The 18,963-nt window shown below is 40.5% G+C and overlaps 1 long non-coding RNA gene across 1 annotated transcript in view; it reads right to left on the minus strand.

Moving 5' to 3' along the window:
• LOC116880955 overlaps positions 1–18,963 on the minus strand; it is an 80,780-nt gene that overhangs the window by 60,786 nt on the left and 1,031 nt on the right. The window lies entirely within an intron of this gene.

Here is an 18,963-nt window from a genome sequence, read left to right on the forward strand (position 1 = left end):
CAGACAAAGACACTAAGAAAAAAGAAAAAAAAAAAAAAGAAAGAAAGAAAACTATAGGCCAATATCCCTAATGAACACAGTTGCAAAAAAAAAAAAAAAAAAAATCCTTAACAAAATATTAGCAAACCAATTCAACAACACATTAAAAGGATCACTCGCCAACAGTAAATTAAAAGGATTATTCACTACAACCAAGTGGGATTTATTCCTGGGCTGCCAGGTTGGTTCGACAATCGTAAATCAATCAATGTGATATAATACATTAAAAAAAGAAAGAACAAGAACCATATGATACTCTCAATAGATGCTTAAAAAGCATTTGACAAAGTACAGCACCCTTTCTCGATCAAAAGTCTTCACAGTGTAAGCATAGAGGGTACATACCTCATATCATATCAAAGCCATCTATGAAAAACCCACAGTGAATATCATTCTCAATGGGGAAAAACAGAGCTTTTCTCCTAAGGTCAGAACACAGCAGGGACGTCCTCTATCACCACTGCTATTCAACATAGTACTAGAAGTCCTAGCCTCAGCAATCAGAAAACAAAAAGAAATAAAAGGCACCTGAATTGGCAAAGAAGTCAAACTCTCACTCTTTGCAGATGATATGATACTTTATGTGGAAAACCCAAAAGACTCCACTCCAAAACTGCTAGAACTCATACAGGAATTCAGTCAAGTGTCAGGATATAAAATCAATGCATAGAAGCCAGATGCATTTCTACACACCAACAGCGAGACAGAAGAAAGAGAAATTAAGGAGTTGATCCCATTTACAATTGCACCCAAAACCGTAAGATACCTAGGAATAAACCTAACCAAAGAGGCAAAGAATCTGTACTCAGGGGCTGCCTGGGTGGCTCAGTGGGTTAAGCCTCTGCCTTTAGCTCAGGTCATGATCTCAGGGTCCTGGGATCGAGTCCCACATCGGGCTCTCTGCTAGGCAGTGAGCCTGCTTCCTCCTCTCTCTCTCTCTCTCTACTTGTGATCTCTCTCTGTCAAATAAATAAAAAATCTTAAAAAAAAAAAAAGAATCTGTACTCAGAAAACTATAAAGTACTCATGAAAAAAATGGAGGAAGACACAAAGAAATGGAAAAACGTTCCATGCTTATGGATTGGAAGAACAAATATTGTGAAAATGTCTATGCTACCTAAAGCAATCTATACATTTAATGCAATCCCTATCAAATACCATCAATTTTTTTCAACAAAATGGAACAAATAATCCTAAAATTTATATGGAACCAGAAAAGGCCCTGAATAGCCAGAGGAATGTTGATAAAGAAAGCCAAAGTTGGTGGCATCATAATTCCAGACTTCAAGCTGTATTACAAAGCTGTAATCATCAAGACAGTATGGTACTGGCACAAAAACAGACACATTGATCAATGGAACAGAATAAAGAGCCCAGAAATAGACCCTCAACTTTATGGTCAACTAATCTGGGACAAAGCAGGAAAGAATGTCCAATGGAAAAAAGACAGTGTCTTCAACAAATGGTGTTGGGAAAATTGGACAGCCACATGCAGAAGAATGAAACTGGACCATTTCCTTACACCACACACAAAAATAGATTGAAAATGGATGAAAGACCTCCATGTGAGACAGGAATCCATCAAAATCCTTGAGGAGAACACAGGCAGCAACCTCTTCAACCTCAAGCCACAGCAACTTCTTCCTAGAAACATTCCCAAAGGCAAGGGAAGCAAGGGCACAAATGAACTATTGGAACTTCATCAAGATCAAAAGCTTCTGCACAACAAAGGAAACAGTGAACAAAATCAAAAGACAATCAACAGAATGGGAGAAGATATTTGGAAATGACATATCAGATAAAGAGCTAATATCCAAAATCTATAAAGAACTTACCAAACTCAACACCCAAAGAACAAATAATCCCATCAAGAAATGGGCAGAAGACATGAACAGACATTTCTCCAAAGAAGACATCCAAATGGCCAACAGACACATGAAAAAGTGCTCCACATCACTTGGCATCAGAGAAATACAAATCAAAACCACAACGAGATACCACCTCATGCCAGTCAGAATGGCTAAAATTAACCAGTCAGGAAACAACAGATGTTGGCGAGGATGAGGAGAAAGGAGAACCCTCCTTCACTGCTGGTGGGAATGCAAGCTGGTGTAGCCACTCTGGAAAACAGTATGAAGGTTCCTCAAAGAGTTGAAAATAGAGCTACCCCACAACCCAGCAATAGCACCACTGGGTATTTACCCTAAAGATATAAATGTAGTGATTCAAAGGGGCACATGCACCCGAATGTTTATAGCAGCAATGTCTACAATAGTCAAACTATGGAAGGAACCAAGGTGTCCATCAACAGATGAATGGATAAAGAAGATGTGGCATATATATATACAGTGGAATACTATGCAGCCATCAAAAGAAATGAAATCTTGCCATTTGCAACGATGTGGATGGAACTAGAGGGTATTATGTTGAGTGAAATAAGTCAATCAGAGAAAGACAATTGTTATATGATCTCCCTCATATGAGAAATTTGAGAGGTAGCATAGGGGGTTTGGGGTGTGGGGAAGGAAAAAATGAAACAGGATGGGATCAGGAAGGAGACAAACCATAAGAGACTCTTACTCTCACAGAACAAACTAAGGGTTGCTGGGGGGTGGGGGGTAGGCATAGGGTGGCTGCGTTATGGACACTGGGGAAGGTATGTGCTATGGTGAGTGCTGTGTAATGTGTAAGATGATTCACAGACCTGTCCCCTGGGGCAAATAATACATGATATGTTAAGTAAACAAACAAACAAATGAATAAATAAAAGGATCATTCATCACAGTCAAGGGGGATTTATTCCAGGGATGCAAGGACGGTTCAATATCTGTGTATCACTCAACATAATACATCCCATTCAAAAATGAAGAATAAAAACCATATGATCGTCTGAACAGATGCACAAAAAGCATTTGACATAATACAACACCCATTCATGAAAAAAGCTTTCAACAAAGTTGGCACAGAGAAAACATACCTCAAAATGATAAAGGCCATATATGACAAAGCCCAAGCTAACATTATACTCAATGATGAAAATTGAAAGCTTTTCCCCTAAGGTCAGGAGCAAGACAAGGATATCCACTTTCACCCTTTTATTCAACAGAGTACTGGAAATTTTATCATAGCAATCAGACAAGAAAAAGAAATCAAAGGTATTCAAATTAGTTAAGGAAAATGTAAAACTCTCACTATTTGCAGATGACATGATACTATATATTCCTAAAGACTCCACCAAAAAACCATTAAACCTAATAAATGAATGCAATAAAGATTTAGGGTATAAAATTAATATACAGAAATCTACCATATTTCTATACAGTAATAATAAAGTAGGAAAAAAGAAATTAACAAAATAATCCCCTTTATAATTGCACAAAAAGAATAAAATACCTACAGATAAATTTAACCAAGGAGGTAAAAGACCTATACTCTGGAAACTGTAAGACACTGACGAAAGAAATTGAGGAGAACACAACCAAATGCAAAGATATACCATGTTCATGGACTAAACGAATTAATATTGTTAATATGTCCATACTACCCAAAACAATCTACAGATTCAGTATAATTCCTATCAAAATAACAATAATATTTTCCACAGAACTAGAACAAATTTGTATGGAACCATAATAGAGCCCCCCAAATAGCTAAAGCAATCTTGAGAAGGAACAAAGCTGGGTATCACAGTCCCAAATTTCAAACTATCCTACAAAGCTATAGTAATCAAAACAGTGTGGTACTGGCACAAAAACAGACACACATATCAACAGAACAGGATGGGGAGCCCAAATATAAACCCATGCTTATATGGCCAACTATTCTATGACAAAGGAAGCAAGAATATACAATGGGAAAAAGACAGTCTCATCAATAAAAGATGCTGGGAGAACTGGACAGGTATGTGCAAAAGAATACAACTGAGGGTACCTGGGTGGCTTCTTTGGTTAAGTACTGGACTCTTGATTTTGGCTCAGGCTGTAATCTCAAGATCACGAGATGAAGCTCCACGATCAGGCTCTGTGCTCAGTGTGGAGTCTGCTTAAGACTCTCCCTCTCCCTCTGCCCTCCTCTACTCTCTCTCTCTCTCCCCCTCTAAAATAAATAAATAAATCTTTAAAAAAAAAAAAAAACTGGTCTACTTTCTCAGAACACGTAAAGATAAGCTCAAGGGACGCCTGGGTGGCTCAGTGGGTTAAAGCCTCTGTCTTCAGCTCAAATCATGATCCCAGGGTTCTGGGATCGAGACCCGCATTGGGTTCTCTGCTCAGCGGGGAGCCTGCTTCCCCTTCTCTCTCTGCCTGCCTCTCTGCCTACATGTGATCTCTGTCAAATAAATAAATAAAATCTTAAAAAAAAAAAAAAGATAAGCTCAAAATGAATTAAAGACCTAAATGTGAGACCTAGAACCATAAAACTCCTAGGACAAAAAAGCAGTAATCTCCTGGATATCAACCTTAGCAACATATGTATAGATCGGTTTCCTCAGTTAAAAGAAACAAAAAGCAGAATTAAACTATTAGGACTACAACAAAATAACTTTTATAGCAAAGAAACCATCAACAAAATGAAAAGGCAACCTATTGAATGAGAGAAGATATTTGCAAATGACATATCCAATAAGGGGTTAATATATGAAATATATAAAGAACGTATACAATTCAACATCAAAAGTACAAATAACCCAATTAAAAAATGAGAAAACCTAAAATTTTTCCAAAGAAGACACAGATGACCAACAGATATATAAAAAGATGCTCAATATGACTAGTCATCAGGGAAAAGCAAATCAAACCACAAGATTATCACCTCATACCAGTAAGAATGGTTAGTAACAAAAAGACTTGCAATAACCAGTGTTAGTGAGGATGTGGAAAACAAAACCATCATGCACTATTGGTGGGTATACTGGTGCAACTACCATGGAAACAGTATGGAGGTTTGACAAAAAAACTGACATATAAATACTATATGATCCAGTAATTCTGCTACTGGGTATTTACCCAAAGAAAGCAAATACTAATTTGAAAAGATACATGCACCCCTATGTTTACTGTAGCATTATTTACATTAACCAAGATACGGAAGCAACCTTAGTGTCTCTCAATAAATGAATAAAGACATGGTGTATATATCCAATGGAATATTACTCAGCCATAAAAAGTGAGTGAGATCTTGCCTTTGTGACAACATGGATGGACCTAGAGAGCATTATGACAAGTGAAATAAGTCAGAAAGACAAAGACAAATACCATATGATGGTATTTGAATATAAAAAACAAATATAAAAATATAAAAACCATTTTTTATGTGAATATTAAAAAAACAAAACAGAAACTATTCCTAGATATAGAGAACTCTTGCTTGCCAGATGAGACAAGGATTGCAGGATGGGCAAAATAGGTAAAGGAGATTAAGAGGTACAAACTGCTGGGCGTCTGGTGGCTCAGTCAGTTAAGTGTCCGCCTTTGTCTCAGGTCATGATCCCGGGGACCTGAGATGGAGCCCTGCATTAGGCTCCTTACTCAGAGGGGGTGGGAGGAGTGACTGCTTCTCCCTCTCCCTCTGCCCCTCCCCTCTGCTTGTGCTCTCTTTCTCTCACAATAAATAAATAAAATCTTCAAAAAAAAAAGGGGGGGGGGGGGTACAAACTTCTGGTTATAAAATAAATACATTACTGAGATGAAAGTACAGAATAGGGAATACAGTCAACAATACTATAATAACATTGTGTGGTGATATATGGTAACTACACTCACTGTGGTGAGCACTGCATAATGTATGGAACTGCTGATTTGCTATGTTGTACACCTGAAACTAATAACGTTGTATGTCAACTATACTTCAATAATAACAAATTTTTAAAAATTTTAAAAATTGTATTTTTGTTCTCCTGAAGAAGGCAACTGTATGTAGGAAAAAAAAAAAAAAATCATGCCCCAGTAGAATACAAAGCTCTGCTTACAGCATGACTTTCTAAGGTGTCTGATTCTGATTCATTCTCTTTGAGCTATAACTCTGTAAATTGTAGATAACCGATAATGCAAATAATTCTTGACTATACCCATGAAAACAAACTGTCAGATGGAGAGTTTCTGATTCCTAAGGAGTTAAAAGGCAATTTTGATGCCCTTTGCTAATTCACTCCTCTTTTCCTATTTCTTTAGTTCTCCTTTGAACTGATAACATTTTTTTCTGGTCCCCTCAATTAATTGATATGTTAATTAAATTTTTGGCATGTTCATTTTTTTCAGCTTAACTTAAATAAAACCGACAAAACTGTAAGATATTTAAAGCACACAATGTGATAATGACATGTTCATTTTACAGCTACTTTCAAAGCCATGATTTCACCTTTTTCAAAAATTAGCTTTTTTGATGTATCAGTCACTGTTGTGGGGCAGGAAATGGCAGTACACTGGAAAAGGAGACTGAAAAGTGCTTGAAGGGATTATTAACAGAGGTGTTGGCAGAGTTAAATAGCCAGGATGCTGAAGCATCCCAATTAACACAGGGAAATTGGTACCACTTCTAGGGCCCATTGGGCATGGGGAGAGAGCTGTGGCCACACTAAAGAAGGACACAAATCAAGGCCCGGCAGGAGGCGACAAGAAAATAAATACAACTTTTCTCTCCTCTTGTTCTCTGAGCCCCATGAAGCCAGAGAGTGATGTATCAGCAACAGGCTGATACAGTCTAGCTTGTTCATTGCTGTTTCGACTTGTTTTTTCAGTCAAACCAGCCAACATGAATCATAAATTCTCAGTGAATTGAGAATATCTAGCCTAAATATGTGATATACAAGACTTTTACAGAACCTTGGAATATAAGTGTGGTTTATATCTACATAGTTAAATAATATGGCCCTTTGGTAAAGCTCATATAAAAGAGCTATGTTTTGATCACTTTCTCTATATCTCATGTCTTATGTTCATGCTGTATAGGGGTCCAGGGAAGGCCACTCCAAAATAATATTGGTTACTTTGAATTGAAGCTACTTGGGAAACAGCTAGGGCAAGAACACTCAGATCCTCCTCCATATCTGCTTTAGGTAGGAAATAAATCTCCCACTGAAAGTTACCTTTCCTGTACTAAGAAGTAAAAAGACACCCTTATCACCAGAGTAGAGACTTTAAAGTTGAGAGAGCTGCAGAAACAAACCTTGTTACTGTTTACTAATCTACAAACTCAGCCCAAATTCTGCTTAGAATTCCTGACTAGTTAAAGCTTCCAAACATCTGCTTTATTTACCTCATCAATTCCTCACAAACTTATTGTCTCTGTCTAAAATGCATAAAAACTGCCTGCCTTGGTCATTTCTTTGGGTCTCAATTTCATTACTGGGCCTCCATGCACACATAATAAAACTTTGTTTTTTTTCCTCTTTTTAGTCTGTCTCATGTCAATTTAATTCCTAAAACAGCTGGAAGAATCTTGGGGGAAAAAAAGGAAATTTTTTCCTCCCCTACAGTTGGCATAGTCAGTAGGATACTCTAACTTGCTGGAGATTGCTCACTCTGCCTCAGCTGAGAGACTGTGGGACATCTGACATACAGCTAGTGGAAGGTAAGATTTCTTACCATGTCAGCCTAGTGGAATCTCTGTCTGCAGGGTCCAGTGGTATGAGACTAGCTTCCTTGCTTGTCAGAGCTGGAGAAATCCCATTTGAGTAGTCCTTGCCTGGTGTCAAAGATTAGTGGGTCTGTGACTAGATACGTCACACATTTGTGGGAGGCCAGAGACACCTACACACCATATCATTTTTACCACCTGTGCAACAAAGTTTTTGCCTTCTTGTACTATTTTGGGAGTAAACTTTGGATCATGGGGTGTTGCATCATCTATGCCCTCTCCAGGGTCACCTCTTACATCCATGGTAAAGATTTATTCTAAGCCTGTAAAGTTGCTCGGGGTTCTATTTATTTAGTATTGGAATTAATACATTAATGGTGATCTCACATGTTTATGGCCAAACAACAGATCTTTTGAATTGGAAAAACTTCTACATTTAAATTGCTTTTTGTTGTGGTGGTGGTTTTTGATCCACACCACCCGCCGCCCCCACCCCCCCTCCAAGCTCTGACTGCAAACAGTTGTCTTACTGGTATTTATGGGAGTATCAAACTGAAAGGAAAATATGAAAGTACAGCAGATAACCTTAGAGAATCCCTTAATAAAATTAAAGAACTAAAGTCAGATTTAACACAAGAATTAGAAATCAAATCAGACATAAGTCCTTCTTATGCCCTTCTTTTATCCCCCAATCCCTATCACTGACCTTCCAGAAGATCTTTTGGATCTCTTCCCTTCAAAACCTGGTGCCATCTCCTCAACTGATTTTTTTTTAAATCCTAGAACTACAAATTCCCCCAAGAAGAACCCTTAAACAACCAGCTGCCTATCTTCCCTTTCTTGCAAGATTTACAGAGAACACGTTGGCCTTTCTCTAGGCCTAGGGAAAACAGGTTATTTGAGTAAATGCTGGACCTCAGAGAGTAAATCTAGCAGGAACACCTGGAAGTCCAACAAAGCTCATTTTGCTGTACCTTATAATTCCTATTTTCCAGGGCTTTGTAATCAGGCTCTGCCAGTTTCAAGCACTCCTATGCAATGTCTATGGATGTACCCTGGACATCCACTGCAAAGAGTTCCTGTACCCTAGACAGTAACAGACCTTCTAAACTGTAAAGCTCCTTTACCTCTATTCTTAAAGAATCCTACTAAATTTAGGGAGGAATTACAAAGACGAGCAACTATCCACAATCTCACCTCCCTCACAGAGACCATGACTGGCTGCTGCAGGGGTTCTTCCAGCCTGTGATTATCAGGTCGTTTTCAGACAGGCCAAATGGCTCCCGGGAGAAAAGTCCCTTGACAAGGGAAACAGATGGCCAGAGCCTCTCCCGAGCCTCTCCCGAGCACTCCTACGAATGACCAGAAGATGGCTCAGCTAGAGGCTGATATTCAAGGGTCAACAGAGCAACACTGGAGCACTTTCCTCCCCAAATCAGTCGGTCTAAGGTTGAAATATGCACTCAGAAAGGAGGGGAACACCAAAGAGCCTTTGTTGAACATTTTACACAACCTTTTCAAAGGCATACTGCATTCATTCCAGAAGCCTCACAACATAGAATCTTCTAATCTCTGCTGTAACGGGAAATTTCCTCCCAATGTGAAAAAACAAATCCACAAGAATGTGGTCAGTGGGCGGGGCAACTGCGGAGTCTCAGACTGGAGGCACCCACCCAGTTCTTTGAAAATAGTTCGTAGGAAAGCAGGGAGAACAAGGAACCAAAAGCAGTAATTCTTGCCTTGCAACTTCAGTCTTTGGAAAGGTGAAGCATGAGGCTGAGAGTAACTCAGAGCCCAATCAGAAATCTCCCTATTTGCTCTAAGCAATTGCTGATATTGCAAGAAACAAAAGCAGATATTGGAAGAGAATTTGTCCTGAACTTAAGAAAAAGGAGGGCTTAACAAGCAATTCTCCTAAACCCCACACCCTCAGAAAATTCCTATTTCTCCTGAGGGACAATTCTCCCTTAAGTGACAGCTGATCCTCAATAGCACGCCAGACCTACCACAAAACTTAAAACAGAAGCTCAGGAACTGGATCTCTTAATTGACACTGGTGCAACTTCCTCTACCATCTATCTGCTCAGAAGATTTATCTCTATTTGTCACTTCTGATTCTATTCAGGCTATCAGAGTCTCAGGGCAACCTATTTTATTGCCTGTGTGTCAGTCCACCCCAAGACCCTTAGGCCCTATTCACCCTCATTATGCCTTTCTTGTTTCCAGCTGCTCACCAGTAAACCTTCTTGGTAGCGAACTCTGTTAATTTAATGCCACTATACACCTTAGTGAGAAAAGCATTTTTGTTTCTTTACCATTAGACCAAATCCCAAGTTTCCTACTTTAGTGAAACTCATTTTAATCTAAATTCCTCAGAAGAGGATGAATCTTTAAAAGATGTCCCATCTGTCTTTGGGCTACACATGCAAATGAGGTTGAACTGTCATGAGGTGCAGAGCCCGGGTTCATTACTTGGAAAAGGAATAAACCATTTCAATCAGTAGCTCAAAACAGTCTCTCTAGAAACCACAGCAAGGAATTAACCCTATAACAGGCCCTCTCTCTCTTTTTTTAAAGACTTATTTATTTGAGAATGAGAGAGAGAGAGAGAGAGAGAGAGAGAGAAAGCACCAGTGTATGCACATGAGGTGGGGGGGTGGGCAGAGGGAGAGGGTATCTCAAGCAGAGTCCATCCTGAGCGTGGAGCCTGACGTGGGGCTTGATCCCATTACCCTGAGATCATGACCTGAGTGGAAATCAAGAGCCACCCAGGCATAATGGACCCTCTCTTAAAACAGGATGTCCTTGTCTTTACCACCTCACCCCGTAACACCTCAATCTTGCCAGTAAAGAAAGAAGGCAAAGGTTGACTTAGAGGGAAACCAAATTTATTAATTTGTAAAGGGCCTGAGGGACATAAATAAACTCTTTTGGGACTCCTTGGTACCTTCCTCAGTTTTCTTTTCAATCCCACCCAGACTCAAAATTTCTTTTTGCATTTCCATGTAAATGGGGACAACTGCCACAGACTCCCAGTCCAAGAGGCTACTATGAGTCTCTCTCAATATTTCCTCAAGTCCTTCAAGCCAACCTGGACCCTATAATCCCTACCCAAGCTTCCACCCTAGTGCACTATGCTGATACCCTTTTACTCTGTAATCAACCTGAGTAGGGAACTTTTATAGCTCCCTCATTCACTTAAAGGCGGTAGCTGAACAAAGCCATAAAACCTCTAAATCGAAACATCAGTGGGTATATGCAACTGTTACCTATTTAGGACACGAGATATCGCAGGGCATTCAAAAGCTCACTCCAAAACACCTTAAGTCTCTTTTGTCCAGCCCTTTCCCTAAAATAGTTAAGTCCATTTTTATGGACAGCGGATTTTGCCACCAACAGATTCCTAATTCTACAGTTTTTGTTAAACCTTTGTGTGCTCTTTTCTCAGCTATCACCCCACTCTGGTCTTCAGAGGCATTAATCTCTTTTGAAGTTTTAAAATGACCTCTGTCCACACTCCTCACTTACCTAATTTCGACAAGCCCTTCCATTCATACTGCATGAAAATAACAGCTTTGCTGCGGGGATTCTAGGACAAGCTTCTGCCTCCTAGAAGAAGGCCAACAGCATAGTTCTCATGCCAATTGGACCAGGTGGCATCAGGTGCACCTCCATACTTCCATGCAGCTGGCTCCTTGCTGGACAAAGCGAGGACTCTTACATTAGGCTCCTCTGTTGACTTGTGCGTCCCCAGGATATGCCTGCGCCCTTACAAGCTCATAAGACACAGCATCTCTCGACAAAACGACAGACCACTTATAAAATAAGCTCTTCTAACTAACTCGTCATCTTACATCATTGAGAAACTTTAAATCCAGCTACCTTACTCCCCCTCTAATAATGGAGAGCCCCACTCTCTTCCCCACTATCGCCTTACAACTGTATGACCTCAAAACCACGACAGCATCTCTCAGACATCCCTCCAAATAATCCAGACTAACTTTTATTTTGTCATGGTTCCTGTAAACAAAATTTCCAGGGATACATAATGACTGGTTGTGCCATAATTTTCCCACACAAAACAACCGAGGCATATTCTTTGTTCACTGTAAAACAGCCCAAGTGGCTGAACTCATAGCTCTGGCCAGCAGAGTTTACATGCTGGTGGGAGGGGAAAACTGCTACTATTTACATTGATTCTGGAGGTCGCTGTGCTGTTGGCATGATTTGGAAATCTCATGGATTCTTACCTTTGGTGGATACTCCCATTGCTAAAGGGCTCACAATGGTTGACCTAGTAAAAGCTATTCACCTCCCTTGTAAAATTATAATTATTCACTATTTAGTTCATACAAAGGAAATCGATACTATATCTTTAGAAACCAGAAGGCTAACAGAACTGTTAAATATGCGGCCCAAAAGAGACCACACCCTCACACCCCCCCAATCCTCAGTCTGCCAATTTTTTTTTTCCCATTAGCAAGGATCTTCTTTTTTATTTTTATATTAACATATAATGTATTATCAGCCCCAGGGGTACAGGTCTGTGAATCGCCAGGTTTACACACTTCGCAGCACTCTCCATAGCACATACCTTCCCCAATGTCCATAACCCAACCACCCTCTCCCTACCCCCACCCCCCAGAAACCCTCCATTTGTTTTGTGAGATTAAGAGTCTCTTACTGTTTGTCTCCCTCCCGATCCCATCTTGTTTCATTTATTCTTTTCCTACTCCCCAAACCCCCCCCATTGCATCTCCACTTCCTCATAAAAGGGAGATCATATGATAACTATCATATATTTCTCCAATTGTCAGTCCCCCCAATTTTTAACCCTACCTTTATCCCGGACTGAGAGTATTAATTATCAGGCAAAATACCCTTCAACCTGAAAAAGATAATTGGATACAAAAGGGTGCAAATGATTGCCAGATGGATTCTATTGTAGCGCCTTTTAACCTTTTGGTTAGCACTTACCTCCCCCCAAATGGGACACGTGTGAAAATTAATGAAGGGAAAACTCACTAAAACAGAGCTGGGAGGTTCAGCGGGGGGAGCTCTCACACTCTACCACTGCTTTTCAGTTGCAGACCCAACAGAAGACACGACCTTGCAGGTGAAAACTACTATCCCAGCAGCTCAACTAATGAGAGACAGTCACAAATCGGCCAATGAAAAGCCACCATACTTCAAACTCCCAGTTTACTCCAAGGCTTGTAACAGCCTTCCCCAACTGCCCCCCACCCCTCTGCTCTATAAAAAAGCACTCCTCTCCTTTGTTCTGCAGACTTGCCTACAATTTTGCCATAAACTGCTTGTCCCAAACTGCAATTTTCTGTTATTCCCATATAAGCCCATTTTGCTGGTAAAATAACTGGCAGTTTGTTTTTAGGTTAACATGGGCAAACAGAATAATTAAGGAACTAAAAGACAGTCGGTTCTGCCCTGGCAACCTCAAAATTTCTGACCAAATTATTTTGCAGTGCACTATTTGTCATCTCACCAAATCAGTGTGCCCCAAGCAGTCCTTCTAGGTCCACATTGCCCTTTGTGGCATTTCAAATGGATTTTATAGACTTGTCCCCAGCCCTGAGCTATTCTTCCTGTTTGGCCTGTTTAGTGAATAGACTGGATGCTATCCAACCAGATGTGCTAATGTCGCCACAGTGGTAAAGAAATTAACAACCGGGATTATTCCTCATTTTGACATTCATTTATGGATTGAGTTAGACCAAAGAACTCAGAGCAGAGATAAACAGTCTGCTTGCAAAAAAACTGGGGCACTCATTAAAATTTTACACCTCATATCAACTTTAATCATCAAGGCAAATGGAACATAAAAATCTAGACCTAGAAAGGCTTTAAGGAAAGACTTGCCAAGAAACTGGACTTCAACGGCCAGAAGCACTGCACTTGGCCCTTATTAAGATCCAGAATATTCAAAATGGAAGCCATGGATTGATCTGTTTAAAAAAAAAAAAACAAAAAAAAACAGTATTGGGGCACCTGGGTGGCCCAGTTGAGCAACTGCCTTTAGCTCAGGTCATGATCCTGGAGTCCTGGGATCAAGTTCCACATTGGGCTCCCTGCTCGGCGGGGAGTCTGCTTCTCCTTCTGACCTCTCCCCTCTCATGCTCTTTCTCATTCTCTTTCTTTCCCAAATAACTAAATAAAATCCATAAAAAAAAAAAATAAATAAAACTAAAAAAACAGTGTTGGTCACCCATTGCCTACTGACGTCTCTAAACCTTTCATTTTTGAGTTAAATGAACAACCTGATGCTATGACTAACTATACACAAGAACTACTAAACTTGAAGCATATCACCAACAGGTAAACGAGGCATGGCCTCCTCCAACTGATGAACCTTGCCATCCCTTTCGACCTGGAGGGTGGATGTACATCAAAGTCTTTAGAAGGGAACATGCACTGTAGCCTTGCTGAAAAGGAGCTTAGAAGGTGTTACTGACCACCTACACTGCCATCGAAAGAGAAAAGAAATCCTCCCGGGATTCATGCAAGCCACACTAAAACAGAGCCAGATCATCACTCACAAGACAACTGGGAGAGGACTTTTATAGGTGACCTGAAAATAAGGATTTGTAGGGCTCAGTTCCAGGCCTCAGAAGTAGACGGCACCATGTTATAGCCAGCCCTTCCCATGATCATAGATCAAGAAGCCTCTCTTTCCCTTACCCCTTCTTTTTAAAAAGACCCCATAATATTAAAACAAAGCACTTCTCTTTTTAATAGTTTTTCCACATTTATAAATCATTTAATAAAAGGTAGACTTCTAGAGAATGCTTGTCTCTACCTATCCTATTTAGCTGCTCTAAGTTTCCACTATGGGCTGGTTTCCAGCCCCTGTCGTCTTCTTACCAACTCTCTCTCAACAAGTTGGTTCGCAGACCAAACACCACTGGTGCCAATTTACCAAACATTAATCAGTCCGACTGTTGACTATGTGAACATCTAGATAATGCAAAAAATACCCCGAACTGGTCTTTGCCCCTGCCGATGTAAACACCCGAGGGACTAAGCATGAGCAAAAGGTAAACAACACAGTGTGATATCCATGATCAGAAAAAAGTTACTCTGCCTTTTTCCCTGGTGAGTTACATGGGCCCCAGAAAAATCTCACCAGAAGCTCAAGGACTATCCCTTGTCAGGGTTAAAAGAACAGCTGAAGATTTTTCCCTTTACTCGGAACACAGACATGGCAGTAGACCTTTCCTGGGTGATATACCAATTACAATCAAACTCTCTGATTTGATGCTGAAAATGGCATTTTCAAACTCAGCAAGGAGGTTAAAAATAACCCTAGCATAAAAGTTTGCCAGATCACCCAATGGTTTACATAACAGCCTTGTACGAGAGGCGGTAGCTCAGTTGCCCCTCTTGTTAGACTGCCCAATACCACAAACTGTATTTGGATGGATGGAAATTGCAGATTTCCTTGGCTGGGTGGCAAAAGTAAGCTTTACAGCTGCCAGAAGCAAACTCCAGACCTACATCAGCTAGTTTACAGCCTCTTCTGCTCTCATAGACTGGTAAGACCACATGAAAAATAGAGATGTACGGACATTAACATAATCAATGGCAAAGGTCATGGAATGCTCCAGGCTTCAAAAATTACAGGTTTCAACCTGACCTTGTCTGTAAATCATACCCCTCTTTTTATTTTATGTGGCAACGAGGTGTATAAAGCGTTCCCACCTAAGTGTTCAGGACAATATGGACTGATACCTGGCTCCTGTCACTAAACACTTCACCCTAAATGCTAACAACAGGCTTGGGCTCCTTTGTTCGTAAAATTATGCCATATAAATATGCCTGTTGAAAAATCATAGAAATTCTACTTGTATATCACAAGTCCACCTTCTTTTCAGCATTTAGGGTCTTTCTTCCCAAATCTTGGAGATCATGAATTAGAAAAGGCAATCCTAAGCCTCCCTACGTAGTGGAGTAAGAGTTCAATACCACTACAAGAACTCTGAAATGACTCCAGTCAGAAGTTAACAGCTTAGTCTCTCGGGAAGTCCAAAATCCTCATACCTGACACACGCTGGCAGCCCAGCACAGGGGGACTTAGGCAGTCTCTGGTGAAAAAGTGTTCTTTCCGCATAAACCAAATGGGACAAGTTTTACCTAACTTATATGTTAGAAGAAAGGCCTAATATTTTCAGCAGATAAACAAAGCACGGACATTTTATAGGACTGATCCATCTCTGGGGCTGGGGGGTTAGTTTAATGGGGTGCGAAGGAAAGGGCTCAGACTTGTTCTTCTCTGTTGGTTCGTCCTCATTCTCATCTATATTCCTTTTTCTCTTTGCAGATCTCTTACCACTCATTTACTAACTCAGTTTGTCTCTCTATAGTCACCAGCTCAGCTTCTCTATGGGAACTGGAGGGGCCCAAGGCAGGCCACCCTAAAATATGCCACAGTGGCACATTGGTTATTTTGAATTGAAGCTACTTGGAAAAAGACAGACTTTCCCTGTATCCCCTGAAGGCCCAAAGTAAATCTTCTGTGTGAAAGGTACCTACGCTTTATTAAGAAGTAAAAAGACATCCCTACCCACAGAAACTTTAAAGCTGTAGAAACATACCTTGTTCCTTTTTACTAATCTACAACCTCAGTCCAAATCTTAGAATTCCTTACTAACAAAAGCTCCCAAACATCTGTTTTCTTTAGGCTGTCAATACTTCAAATTTTTTGTCTCTTTGTCTAAAATGTATGAACTCTGCCTGCCATGGTCATTTCTTTGGGTGTCAATTTCATTATTGGGTCTCTGTGTACACATAATAAATCTTGGGTTTTTCTCCTATTAATCTGTCTCGTGTCAATTTAATCCTTAAAGCAGCTGGAAAAACCTGACAGGGAAGGACATTTTTTTTTTTCCTTCCCTACAACTGCTTACTCTAAGATATTTTTACCATAGTCTTAAAAACCATCATGTTAACAAATACCTGAAAAAAAATATAATGTTCTCTTCAGCTTCTGGACACTAAGTCTTTGACCAAAAAGCAAAATGTTGATACCATTTTTTATGTGTTTTCATATACTCAGTCTCTGGATATTGGGTGGAAGTTCGGTGAATATATTTCTGATGTAGGAAACAAACGCAGAAGAAAAATTATTGAATTTCCTTACTACCTGCAGCCCATTGCCAGGTCCTTGAGATGGGTAGAGTGACATTCCTCTGGGACTCCACTGCTTCGATGTTAATGCTTTGCTAAGGGCAAAAGGCAATCTTAACCCAACCCCCGGGACCCTGTAAGTCTACTTTAACATAAAAAAATTCCTTTGGAAGCTTACTTTATCTCTACCCTGGCCAAGATACATGTTGGCAATCATCCCCCAAGCATATGACCCACCAATATACATCTGAAGGGTCTCATGACTAAGTTTCTACTAAACAGTAGTAAATGACCTTTCCTAACAATACCAAGCCCCCTCAGTATCCTGGAAACCCTATTTCCAAAATACCTGGGAAGCTTACACTATTCCTAACCCCTTCCCAACTTCAAAGTATACAATGGACCATCCATCCCTTATGACCCCAGGGCAGTTCTTTCTGCCCCAGGGGTCTTGTCTGTGCTTTAATAAAACCACCTTTTTGCACCAAAGGCATCTCAAGAATTCTTTCTTGCCCATCAGCTTTGAACCCTAACTTCTTTTCTACATCACTTTGGAAAAAAGAAAAAAACATTTCATTAAACAGTTGAACGGGGGGGGGGGGGGGGGGGGGGGGGAGTGGCATCCAGCCTTTGGTTCCCGCTTAGGTCATGATCTCAGGGTGGTGAGATCAAGCCCCTCATCAGGCTCGGGCTCAGGGCCTAGTCTGCTTGTCCCTCTCCCTGTGCTTCCCCTGTCCACCCTCCCACCCGCTCATTTTCACTCTCCTTCAAACAAACAAACAAACAAACAAACAAATAAATAAAATCTTTAAAGAAAAAAACCACACAGTCGGATTGGTTTCTGGGAGAATGAAGTTGCTAAAATAAACCTCAAGATTTTGCTGGGCCTTTGTGCTTCTACAGAAGTTACTGTTCAGCTGAACACCTTGACATGCTCAGGGCGAAAGCAGCAGAGTTGCAAACAGGGGTCAAGGGAGCTGAATAATACTGTGGGTACTAGTTAAGATTTTGGAGTTCAGGGAGTGGTATAGAAGGAAGGAAAAGGAAGGTAACCAAACAGAGGCTGGAGCAGAGTTGTAGAAATGGTTGAGAGACAATATTTTAAGGATGACTAATATTTAAATTTTAATTGTTTTATCCCAAACCTTTGGTAAAGTTGGCTTTAGGCAAAACATGAGTATGAGCTGTTCGGATAAAATCCTAATCAGGAAATAATAATAATAACAACAACAGCAACAGTGGGGCGCCTGGGTGGCTCAGCGGGTTAAAGCCTCTGCCTTCGGCTTGGGTCATGGTCTCAGGGTCCTGGGATCGAGCCCCTGCTGAGCAGAGAGCCTGCTCCCCCCCACCCCCCGCCTGTCTCTCTGCCTACTTGTGATCTCTGTCAAATAAATAAATAAAATCTTAAAAAAGTAAAACAAAACAAAAAAACAGCAACAATGATTTAAAAAAAAAAATAGATGCCATTTACTGAGGGTCTGGTACGTCCTGGGCTTTGCGCTAACACAGACAGCTACACTATGCATATCACAGTCACTGAAGGAGACAGTAATTTTCCCCCTTTATAGGTAAGGACACTGAAGCTCAGACAGTTTAAGTAACTCCCTCAAGACTACAGAGCTAGTATATGGCAGGGCCTGGATTTGAAACCAGACACTAGGCTCTTTTCATTACACCATACTGCTTTCCTGTAACCCTCCCTGCAGTGTTATTACAAAACCGCTCTAGATGCTAATGATAACTGACAAGAACCCCCTGGTACTCTAAGGCTGCCAGTTCACAGTCAAACGGTGATAACCATCCAAAGTTTTCCCATACGTGAGTCAAATCTGTTTCCTATGGTTTCTACCCGTAAGACTCCCATCAGCTGTTTCAGCCACTCAAAACAACTCTAATCCTTCTTCCATGGAGGAGACGCTCTAATACTGGTGTGGTATAAAATTCTTCTACCGTGTCAGACCCTACAGCATATGCTAAGAGCAGGCATATCTGAATATAGGATCGTATCTGAATTGCATGTGGCTTTATTCCCAGCCACCCAGAACATTGCCTGGTACCTACAGGAAGCATTCAACAAGCATTCACAGAATGGATGAAGCAAGGCCAAATTTGGAGGATACAGAGCATTTCCGGTGGAACAGCAAAGGTATGAAAGAGATACCACCACTCTTACTTTCTCTACATATCTCATCGTCTTATGTTCATACTACT

This window comes from Lontra canadensis, unplaced genomic scaffold (assembly GCF_010015895.1).
Source record: "Lontra canadensis isolate GAN:19392208 unplaced genomic scaffold, GSC_riverotter_1.0 scaffold69, whole genome shotgun sequence".
Lineage (NCBI taxonomy): Eukaryota > Metazoa > Chordata > Mammalia > Carnivora > Mustelidae > Lontra > Lontra canadensis.